Source organism: Perna viridis, chromosome 6 (assembly GCF_037379345.1).
Source record: "Perna viridis isolate PV_CMFRI_1.1 ecotype Kerala chromosome 6, ASM3737934v1, whole genome shotgun sequence".
In the NCBI taxonomy this organism is placed as follows: domain Eukaryota; kingdom Metazoa; phylum Mollusca; class Bivalvia; order Mytilida; family Mytilidae; genus Perna; species Perna viridis.
Window position 1 is genome coordinate 6,384,547 of NC_142450.1, and position 12,770 is coordinate 6,397,316.

At 33.0% G+C, this 12,770-nt stretch overlaps 2 pseudogenes across 1 annotated transcript; both read right to left on the minus strand.

The window, feature by feature from the left end:
- Positions 1–4,565: 4,565 nt before the first annotated feature.
- Positions 4,566–8,564, minus strand: LOC148613364 (uncharacterized; annotated as a pseudogene).
- Positions 8,245–10,728, minus strand: LOC148613365 (uncharacterized; annotated as a pseudogene). The gene is made up of 3 exons (XR_015923352.1): positions 10,441–10,728; positions 9,799–9,949; positions 8,245–9,373 (listed from the first exon to the last, which is right to left on the minus strand). The product of XR_015923352.1 is annotated as an uncharacterized LOC148613365 (transcript).
- Between the last annotated feature and the right edge of the window lie 2,042 nt (positions 10,729–12,770).

Below are 12,770 nucleotides of genomic sequence, written 5' to 3' on the forward strand. Positions count from 1 at the left end.
AAATTCAATGAAATTTTGGAATCAAGATTTTTTCCCTAATTTACTGATTTACTAAATTTACATTAGTCACAGTTTCATTTATTAATCTTCTTGTTCTAAATTATGTCACACAGAATACAAAGATTTAGTGTCAGGAACTGTCCATGGGTATGACAGTTTAGAACAGCTTTTCGTATTTTTTTGCCACCACCCACGACAGTTTCTGTCAGGATCTGTCAGGAAATAGGGCAAAATATGTCATGACCCAGGACAGCCTCTGTCTGACACTGTCAGGATTGCTGTTCTATCTGCTGTTGTAGAACAGTTTTTCTGACAGTTTCTGGCAGAATTTAAGAGAGGTTAGAAGTGATCGCAACTGTAGCTTGCAATATCACAAAGCATGGATGTGTCAGAAATACATTGTTTAAATGGAAGCTATGAAATGGAATAACTTAATGAATTCACTGAATTACATTTGTTTAGTTTTGACGGTATAACTTATACAAAGAGACAACCACAGGAGCACAAAGGTGGCAGGAATTTCAAATGATAAAAGGAAAAAGGACAGGAGTACATTTATACCATAGGTTGGGAGGGTCCACCGTACATTCAAATCGTCAATTTCATGATTTTTAGGTATCTTCATACACTCCCATTTACGAATAAATTTGGAATAAACTAAATATGCATGCATGTAGGATTCTTATGTAGCCCAGTGCTTCAGCGTTCAAATGGTTTCACAAAACGTGCGCTAACACTTACGGTAAATGAGCCATATGTAAAATGAGTACCCGTTCCCACCAAAAAATCGTTGAAACGGACATATACCCCTAGAGTCTTCATTCTTCAATAAAATTGGGTTATGTGGTATTTTCTGTTTAGTACTAATACAATTGATTCATCTGAGGTTCTTTTGATAACTTCCAGATATTATCAGTCAGAATTTACCACAAAAAATGTTGAAATTTTTACCATATGGCTTATTAGATGTGAAACGATTGAACCATTTAGTCAGCTTTGCTCACGGGAGTTATTTTGCACGAGTTTGATATAACCATTGATTGTCTTCTTGAAATCGTTTCGATGCATTCAATTCCCATTCTTACAGGGGCTGGTTGATACACACGTAGTTGACCCTAACAAGTTTAATTTTCTGTTGAAAATAACTCTCACTTTGATAACTGCTCCGAACCATGAGATTGTCTATTTCTGTGAGGAGATGTGAAAACCTACACTGGTATATCCTGTGCGGGAAATGATTGTGCAGGATTTGTAGGATCTGATAACTCAAAATGCATAGATGGATTCTGCCATTCCTACAGACAAAACGGCGTCTTCATTTGGCACAATAACGCATGTACGACAGGTAATCACATATATGTATATATATAAGTGTTTGAAACATTATTCTTCAATACTGGTCTACTTAATACTTGTGTAGAAGTATGTCCATATTTTGGACAACTTTTTTATACTGTTGATGCTTCCAATCTGCCTAAAACTAATATTAGAACCAATTAAAGAAATATAAGGACTGATGCGTGTCATTTTGAACCAGAGTCTCGGTACAAACTAAACTGACAAAATGCCAATAAATATAAGGGTATTTTACACGTCGTTTAATACTCACGCAGTGCCAGTCAATAACCGTAGTAAAGAGCATGTATTTTTTGACTGTTGCATTTTGTGTATTAAACAGTGGCGGGTCAAAAGGAGGTCCGGCGACTAGAACACCTTTTTGTTTAAAAACTTTGTTTATGAAATATCAGGGACTTATAAATCGAATCATATATCCCTGATGATGTTTGAAAATTTGAAAAGAACAGTCCGGACCCCCAACCATCTCCACCAACCACTGTTTTAACATCCTTGGATTCTGGATTCGCCTTGTATTAGTGCTTAAATGTTTAGCATATTCACAAGATGCTTCCCACCACCCCCCCCCCCAAAAAAAAACAAAAAAAAAAAAACGTCTTTTCAATACTTACTTTATTAGAGTTGAAGACGGTCGACTCAAACGCTCGCAATATAATATTTTGGTAGTTCCCACAGAATATGTTGGTACTAACTAATTTATTCGCAGGAAGTGATCCAATTAACCCTGACATGAAAATGACGTCTTTAGATATAATGCCATACCTTTTAAGCGTCCTGTTTTAATATGTAGATACATGTACATGTAAATGCCATGCATATATATGAATGGGTTGCAAAAATGTATTGCATATATATAAATGTTAGCCAGTTTTTTTTTCATTTTCAAAAATATGAATGGGGGGTGTAATATTTTTTGGGGCCGCACACCGTACACTTTTACCTGCGTTTACCACCACCTCACGGCCGTGGTAAGAACGTCTCAGTCTTGAATGACCTTTCGGATCTCTCACGTCCGAAGAAATTTGTCACCGTATGATTCTCCTAATATTGCAGTTGACCTTTTCCCAGACCCAATGTGCTCTTCACTTTATCTGTGTGAGAGTAGGTCAACCGATGAGCGTGATTAAAATATAATTTCCTTACGCGTATAATTTGTATGTAGTGCATTCTTGTATATATACCAATTGTCTTATAAGTGACTTATAAATTTATTCTCCATTGCAGGATCACTTAATATAGGTTTGACTGTACTCAGTGCATGATCTATTGATTGCATATTTCAAACCCCAGTGCGCTGATTAATTATGCATATGAATTGTACGATACATGTGATGCATATAAAATGTGCCTCCGTTCCAACTCTCACACAATGAAAATCATTAAACGTTACGGTAATTCCAACGTTTATACTTGAGCTGTTTTTCCTTGAATAGAATGATAAAGGATAATTAAAACGGCACGTAAACTTTATACATGTATTAGTGGAGAAAGGGAAGAGCCTTAAATCTCCATTCAAATCGGAATCCTATTAATTTTCTTAAAATCCTTTGTTAAAAGCGATCTACATGTGTAAAAGGTTTTTATTCATATTATCGTCTTCGTTTCAATTGGGCAGTACTAGATTAATAATAATAATAATAATAATGGTGATTGGGAGTTTTAACGACCTTGAATGCCAATACAGGCCTCTTACGGTCGATGTTAGTGGGTTAGTAAACCAACTAGTGTTGTTGGCGGAGCCCAGCCTGAGGGATACCTGACCAAAGAACTCGGTCAGAGTATGTCCTTTTAGCGGCTGAGCTGTTGTGTAGAACTTCTGGCCTACCCCCAGACCCAACATGAATCTGGGATCGTTTCCCCACTCTGTCTAGGAAGTACGTCTACGGAAGAGAGAGTACTTTAATACCAAAAATGAACTATATTTACAAGAATATCGCCAGTATACTACATGCATAATTCCAGTCAGTATCTATGTAATGTCGATATTATCTGCACAATTTTGTCCAAAATTTATTAGGAAATTATCTGCGTTAAACATTTCCAGAAGGGGTTCGGTCCACGGGAAACTCTGATTCTCTCTATAAGGAAGCGATACAAGGTATAAAACAGAAGTAAGTTAGCAAAAACTGATATATTAGTCGCCTCTGTCTTTCAAGAACTTTTTGTTTACTCACTACCCTGAAGTCCAAGACAGCACCCCATAAAATAGTTAAAAACTCAAATAAGAATGAAAAAATAAATCGTTCTAGTCAATGGAAGTATTAAAATTTTCAGAGCATATTTTTGTTTGAAAAATGAAATACAACTGGGTCCGTCTAAACATTGCAAAGACCGGTCTTAGTGCACTAAGACCATAAAAGTAGCACTAAGACCAATAAGAATATACTTTTCACAAATAAAAGTACTACCAGTGTAAAACTGAATGTAATGCTCCAAGTTAATTATAAAAAAGTAATTACATCGTTAGATTTTTAGTCTTTTGTGTAGAGTTTTTTCTGGCACGTGTCATCCATTACGTTGGTACATGTAACATACTCTGATCCGGACTCTTTTTTTACAGTGGAGTGTGGATATTTTTATTTATTAGTTGAATATTGGTTTAAAATATTCAAAATCAGACTTGTGGACATCCGATATCGCCTAGGTTTTCATTTAGTATTCAACCGTAGATAATTTATTCATTAAATATTTCATATAAATATATTTCATTTCATGAAAATTCTCTTGTGTCTATTTAAAATCATCCATGTGGACATCCGGTAGGGCCTATTTTTTCATTTACTAGTATTAAAACTTTATGAGACAACCGTGGGTAATTTATTATTTCATTTAATTTAAAATCTAAAAAGAGTATCATTTTTTTTTTTGGGCTCTAACAACAAGTGATTTTAATACATGTTTAACTTGAAAAAGTGACATGTTCTTTTCATAGAAATGCATTAGAACGAGGTTAAGATAATTTGAAATAGTTCAGGCTGATTTTCCTTTTAGTGTCCAAAAATTAAGATATAATGGCTAATTGGATGGAGTAAAAAAACGAAACATGATCACAAGTGTCGAAGAGCCCCTCTAATTAATAATTAAATCTAAATATTATTATATTTTGGTCACTTACGATAACCAATCGACTATATATTTATCTGATAGATTTTCTCAACAGTTTATGCAATTTTCAAATAAATTTTAAATTCATCAGTATTTTGGCCAAAGAAAATACGAGAGAGGAATTACAGGCTTTATTTCACATGTGAAATTAAGAAATTTGTCACACAAAAACATTCGATAATTCATTGTCACCTATATCATAAATACATTGAAATCAATTTGTGCCTGTCGTCTGTGTGTTTTCCGACAGAAATAAGTTCTAGAGATGAAGTCGCTATGTATCCGTGGTCTTTGTCCCCACAAACAGATATTTGAAAACTAAACAAAAACAATACGGTACTCGAGGCTTGGGATATGGTTGAAAAAAAAATGCTAAGATGACATCATTTGTACGATGATAATTTTAAAAGAATCAGGTAGTAAATGAAAAATATCCTACAAAATGAAAAATATCCTACAAAAATAATCAAGGACAATAATATTTACAAAACAATAAGACTTTAAATATTAATTTTTCCCAAAACACCAAAATTTCTTGTGTCTTTTTAATTCAATGGTTTCTAATTTTAACTTTACCGGGGAAAACAATCGGAACTACTCGGCAATTTCCGATACACTAAAAAATAACCTCGTATGCAGAAAGGGAAATTTTGTTTTGGATTTTTTTTCTGGAATAGAAGACATATGCGAATCAAAGTAGTTCTATCCACCAGGTGGCGATTAAAATTTTAGTTAGATAGCACTATAAATAAAGAACAACAACTCTTCCAAGAATTTGGACGCGAAGCATTGTACATGTACCTAATCAGGACGTAAGGAAAAATGACCCAAGAAGAATACAATAGGTCTGCGTATTTTCAATGCTTTTTTCTTTTTTATTTTGATATTGGAAGGTGTTTCGATATATTTAATTTCGTCAGACTAATTATCAGGGTCGAGATATAATTTAAGTCCAGTTGACACGTTTGTTTATTTATGGTTCCGAGATATCGGTATCAAGCTCCGCCCCCTTAGTAATTGTTACCATGCACCACAAGCTACATCCAAAATGGCGGCTCAGCATCAGCAGGCCGTTACAGATTCTTTACAAAAAATTCCCGATACGATAGCCGTTTCGTTCTTACCTAATGCTGAATCAGTGTCCAAAAAGGCAACTGAAAAGGGTTTAAACTATTTCACCCAAGGTTAAATTCACAAAATCAAAATATCAGAAGTTAATTCCAGTGTTCGTGCGGATGCCAAATGTTAACAGTCAATGAGAAAAAGTCAGGATCCTCATAACTTGCACATCGTGATTGGAGAGGAAAAATTGACAGAATCATATTGTTCTTGTAAAGCCGGGTAAGACAATGTCTGTCTTTTTTTTTATTTTTCCCCTAAAATATTCGTATGATTAGATAAAAGTTTATACATGTAGAATATATCTTGAAAGATGCATGCACAGCGGGTTAGCTTGTGTATAGAAATATTTGCGTACACGTGTAACAAGACGACAATTGCGTAATTAAGGATGTATGTGTGTTTTAGATTAGAATGTTATCATATTATCTTAATGAGCAGACGAAAGATGTCAATATTAAGTTGGTGTAAAGGTGTAAACATTTGAAAAACACAGTCGTGAACAAGGAATTTTTTTAGTCATACGCAAATGATCATTTGCAAATTGTAACAAACTGTTAACACCTAATAATTAAAATCCTTGAATTACGGAACCTATTATGGAGTTGACTATTTGTTTTTTTTATTTTTATTTATTTATTTATTTTTTATTTTATTTTATTTTATTTTTATTTTATTTTAATTTTTTTTCCAGGGGAGGGGGGGGGCTATGAATTCTTTTGCCGATTGCAAAAATAATCTTGCTAGTGTATTGTGTGAAAAAAAATAATACAAAAATTAACAATGATAGTATTTGGTCCTCAATTTTCAATTTGAGAAAGAAATTTATTAAATTATTTATAATGTATTAAACAAAAAATATAGGGAAAAAAATAATATATAATTCATACAGTCAAACATTTTCTCCCTAGAACTAAAACCCTGAATTTATATGGGTACTGTACATGATTTATAATTTTCTTTTTTTGTTTCAAAATGAATGGCCACTGCTCACATATAATTGGTCTATTAAAATCTCTCCAAGGATTCAAGCTCCACAATTTTTCTCATGTACTGGATGAACAGAGTCGCACAAGCATCCCACAGCAATGACATATTCCACGAGGAAATAAAATACTACCCGTTCCTGTGAACCATATAGTTGTTGCAAGACCAGTTGAAAACAGGAAGAGGCGCCCTGTTTTATGCCATATTGATACAAGTGAAAAGCAAGTATATACACATATACTTGAGTATATGAGTTTAGGAAAATTGACTTGATTGGCATGACCATTATACATGTATTTGAAATATGTTTAATTTTTTTTCGAACCATATATTTGTATCATTTAGGAGTCAACTTGAATATTTTCAAAACATGCACACGTACATTGTATATAAAGTTTAAGGTTTGATTCTACACTTGGTCAAATCAAATACTCTATAATTGGTGTATGTGTAAATGCCGCTTCTCTGCCAGTAGCCAAGCATGTGGAATTACATGTAATTGATTGAGGATCAAGACAAGAGACTACATTTTGTTGGTTATGATCTGTATTATGTGTCCGAGTAGTATGTCTTCGTTCTGTACCAGTACCTTATGAATTGTATGTTCAAAATCCTCACTCATTTGCGTGCTCTCATTCTTTAATATGGATGTAAATCTGCCACTGGATATTATTAAGCCATCATCACTTACTCACTTGTACATTTATTTAATAACCGCAACAAGTACATATGTACTTCAAAGAATTTACAAACATGTACTAAAACTTATTATTCTGCTTACAGCCTTTATGATGACAAAAATGACAAAAGCACTAAATGCATGAACAAGCCTTTATTCAACATCGGAATTTTCATATTTTTTTTTTAAATTTTAGGTTACCCTGTGTAAACAAAGAGGATATACAGGCTTTGAAGGGTTTGAATGATACTCCTCTACAACATATTCTGTCTACAGAAGCACCTAAAATAAATACACCACTAGGCAAAGTACAGATTGGCTCTTTCTTATCATCTCAGGTAAAATTTATTCTTTATTTGATTTTTTAACAGTTACAAAAGTATCTTGAAATAAAGTTAAAAAACAGCATATAGACCATATATTGTTAATGCTATGAAACAGATTAGTTGGAATTGTATTCGACAAAATTTAAAAGGTTTTTACTTTTGCTATCACACGCTCAATATGAACTCGATGTTTTGCAATTTTTAAAGTCTGATAAGAGTCGGCTGAAGACATCTGACTTCCACTAGAAGAAAATGGGGGGGGGAGATATTTAGCAATAACCCTATCTTCTGCAACTCTCCTCCTATTGTAAAGCCTTTATCGGCCATTACTGCATCTCCTTCGTTGATATATCTACATTCTTTCAGTTGAGATCATAGAGCATAGAAGCCACAAGGGTCACATCCTATCAATGCCTTCAGTGTTGTATTACCTTTATAGTCACTGTACAGCTGACCTTGCAGTCCTAAAGCACATGAAGTTTGAGTTTTAAGTTCCGTGCGGTCAATAATGATAAGAGTATTTGGAAAATCATTTTTAAAATCAGTCGGCATATTTTCAATAATTATATCTCTGTGGGGCCAGATAGAAAGTTCACCAAATCACAAGTACATATGATCAACCCATGTATTGAAGATACTGCTGGCAGATTGGACTGTTAAATCAAACCTCATCGCAATATCCTTAAGTCCGAAATTATGCCTCAATCTTACGAGAGTTAAAAATAAACAATCTTCTTGCAATAGTTTTTGTTTATATCGGTTCGTCCCTTTTCATACCAAAGGGAAAAGTTTTCAGGATGTAGGAACTCAAATAGTGCCTTGAACCTATCATATGTAATTGCAGTGTAGTATTTGAAAAGTCCCTTAAATTTCGACTCTTTATCCACAACACTTCCAATGTTGAATTTTGACATTTGGTTTTCACTAAGTTTATCACAAAGTTTTTCATTTTCTATTGTTAGTTTGTGTATCGTATTCTCAAGTTCTTTTATTTACATTTCATTACAATATGGTCATCTTAATGTTGGTTATGTGAACTATGACTTTGGGGAATTGGAATTAAAAACCCGAGAGCAATCAAATACCGAGTGTTGGTTTGAAGGGCGAAAGAACAAAAGACTGCATCAAATTTTGGGAAGGTCTTACATAGAAGTCTTTACCTTCTACAAAATTTCTTCAAAATTCGTTTGTCAAGAAAAACATTCATGCAGCACCGATAGATTATGGTAAGCGCCATGAAAGTGTTGCAAAGGGTAAATACTTACACACTTACTCTGAACGTCATGTTCACGAGTGTGGATAAGTTAATAACAAAAATTTTGCATTTCTGGGTGCTACCCCTGATGGAAAAATTTGTGACAATGGAGAAAGTGGAATTGTAGAAATTAAATGCCTATTTTCTGCAAGGAACATGGAAACGAAAACAGCCTGCACAACAGTAACAGACTTTTTCATGAAAATAGTGGACCATAAAATCGAACTTGATAAAGATCATGATTATTACTCTCAAGTACAAGGACAGCTAATGATAAGAGGTGCAAACTATTGTGAATTTATTGTATATACACAATGTGACATGGTAGTCCAAAGGATCAAGCCAGATGTGATTTACATCAGAGACATGCTTGAAAAGCTTTCAACATTCTTCAAAGAGTTTGCAAAACCATTCCTTAATTCTTTACCAGTAAATTTAATAGCAAATAAAGTTTAAATACATAAATATTTACATACAGTGTTCATCAGTTTGAGATTACCTGTTCCAGTCTCTTCTTACATCATAAAGGAATGTGTTGTTTCATTTCTGAATATAAGATAAAAGTAAAGGATTTATTTATAAAAAGCTATGGTGAAAGTAGCATGATACAAAATGCACATCTTGTACAAGCTCTGAGTTTAAAATATGTGGGTATAGTTGCAATCTAGGTGCAGCCCTGTGTTGTACACATTAATGAAACAGTCATGCTGTTCACAAGCTCACTAAATTTAAACATGCAATAAAGAATTCAGCATTCAGGCTCTGATTGTCAATTCCACTTGCAGTTACAACAAATGTACTTAAAATCAAATCTACATATAATGTATATACATTAAAAACACACAGAAAAGCTTCTTTTAAAGTACATGTACAATTGAACATGTTTGTGTATACAAACTGGGAAAAATTTGCAGTTTTATGCCATGTTTATGTAACAAACTACCTAAAAAGAACCGTAATACTTTACTTACTCCTCAGCAGTAAAGTCAAGCCTTTGTCTCTTAGTATTTTTCTTTGAGGGCTTAATCGTTGTGGTTTTTTCCTTCTTGGTTTGCTAATAGAACCATCAGCCTGTATAGGATCGGGAAACTCTGGAGTTGGACCACTTCCTCCAACAAAATGCTGAAACAATAAAAGCCTTTTATTATATCATCACTACACTGTTTTAATATTACAGTCAAATGCAAGGCAAAATCAGGTTTAAATGCATATATATGCCAGTGCTGTAATTAGCAGTTGTTTTTTAATTAACCTACAAATGTATTTTTTTAAAACATGCTTCAATTCTTCATATGTATATTTATAAAGGTATGCATGTTGTTCATAATCACTACCATACATGAAACAACATTTATATATCATGTTTGTGTAATGCTTAAATTTCTCACTTTCAAATAATTCAACAAAAATAAATACAAGAAAAACAAGATTTCGTACAGTCAGACTCATAAATGTATCCTTAACTGCTACAACGTAAACAGAAATCAGGTACAATGTAAATTGCTCAACGTACACTTCTTTATCAATGTATAAACACGGTATCGCGGAAAATGGGCTGAATGTATATTATTTACATCGCAAAGAAAACAACAAAATTAAGTAACTATTCTTACCTTTGAACAGACTGCTTTATGTTTGTTGATTCTATTTACATTCAGTTGGTCATGGGGACGCCCGCATGCTTTTATCCAATGTAAACATTTGTCCAAATTCTTTTAAGGTTTTGGAAACGGGATGAAATTATGTCCCTGCATTCTCTCTGGGTAACGTTCGTCGGAGTTACATGTCCCCCAGGCACAACGGCGTACCATTTTGCTTGTAAGCGTCGAAATCTACTTAGAATTTGCTTGTAAAGATACGTCCCCATAAGTGAAGTACACGGTTTGTTTGTGTGACAAAGATTGCGGATTGTTTTTGTCACGTGATCTAATTAAAAATACTGTGCGTCGATTGGTCAATATAATTATTAAGATTGACATCTCGGAAGCATGAATTATACCGCCTGTCCCCATACATGTGAATGTATCCCAGGGCGTGTTCACTGTAACGATTAATACAGGTAGCGCCTCGCGTTTTGTAAAACAAAGAGCATCTATGTAAAATCATATTATCCCAAACATTATATATGACGAAGATGATTGTCTAATTTTGGCTGAGTTTCTCACACATTTTTTTTCACATTCAGATAAGATTTTAGAGAACTATTGGACATTTTTTAGCAAAGAGGTAGAAAATAACCAAATAAAAGCAACCTTATTATCCTTATAACTTTTTATTATAAGTTACCAATCCATTTCATATATTTTGATATATGCTCCTGTAATTTAAAATAATAAACGTCAGGTGCTACGTTTTAAAATGACAGTATTCAAGAAGTTTTCGATTTCTCATTTTTTCAGGTTATTGCTCTCTAGTAAAAAGCAACTTCTGAATTATTTTCTATTGTTCTGATATAGATTTTATTATCATAGGCTTTCACAAGCCGACGTTACAGTTGGCATTTTCTTATTTTTCATTCATCTCGTGTTATTTCCATAACTGTTCTATATCTATGTCTAAATAACAATTATCATTTTATTAACCATAGATAATAAGTTTTCTTCATTTATTAATTATTCAATTAGTTTATTTATTTATTTATTTATCCTAAAATAATATTTTAAAACAAATAAAAAAAGATAATGACTTTACGCCCACCAAATTTGGCCGTCCATGGGACAACGGAAATGAGTAGTCAATAAAGTTTTAAAAAAAACCTTACCTACTACACTACACTTTAAATTTGCATTTTAAATTAAATGTAATTTAATTGAGATAACTCAATCTGATTTAATGTCTAATTCTAGTATAAATATAATGTTCGACTTTTGAAATTTGTGTACTTACCAATACTAGACGTATACTTGTTTTTCCTTGACAGAAAATTCTAAATACTCTTAACGCGCTCTGAACACTACTGAAATGATGTTGAATGAAGCTACAAAAGGATGCGGGTACAAAAGGCTCTGTAGCGCCTACTGGTACGAGACCACAATTATCTGTCCTTAGCTTTTCGTTGTATATAGTTCCTATAATGATAGGGGATTTTTCAAAAATTTTTTAGAAACACTTCCTTTCAGAATTTCTCATACTTTTTGTGCTCAAATTGAAGAGGAATAATGAAATTATTTTAGTAGATGTGTTGAAATGAGAAATTTGACATTTAGGATGTGATTTGGTGAGGTCAAAAAAGGTCAAGTTTGTGACATCCGGAAGCCATTTTGGGTCATTTTTAGGGTATCTCTGTGTTTATGCATAAAATGTGAAAAAAATAATGGTAATTTTTTTTATATTTTTTATATCAGTTGTTGGAAGGTTCAAATTAACATCCCTGAAAATCTGAATTGAATTGCGCGGGTGGAATTTTTTTAAATTACAGAAAGGCTATAAAGAAGACAGTGGGAAAATTAATTGTGGTTTCGTGCCTACTGGAAGAAACGAAATTATCTCCCTTAATTAAACTCAAAATTAGTTTATTCTTTAAATTAAAACAATTTATTCATAAATTAAGCATTAAGCATATTCAATCAGTATATGTTGAATAATGTGAAAAACAATTACACCGTAGTGTTATGTTTTACGTAATCTTTTAGACATATAATATAACAAGATGTATAAGAAAACCTGGTGATACATGTCTGATGTATTAATTCTTCTTATATGTTTAGTGTTGATCTGTGTGTGTGTGTGTGTGTGTGTGTGTGTGTGTGTGTGTGTTTATATCAATTAAACACAAAATGTTAACATATCAAACATGTAATGTTAATATTTTATAGTTTTGCATTCTAGAATTAGCCAGGCAAATGCTTTATGTAGCGTTTTTTTTTGTCTGCGAATGAATTGAGCATTGAGGCCTCAAATTAAGGAGGCATATATATTAATTTATCTTCAGTGCCCGATGTAA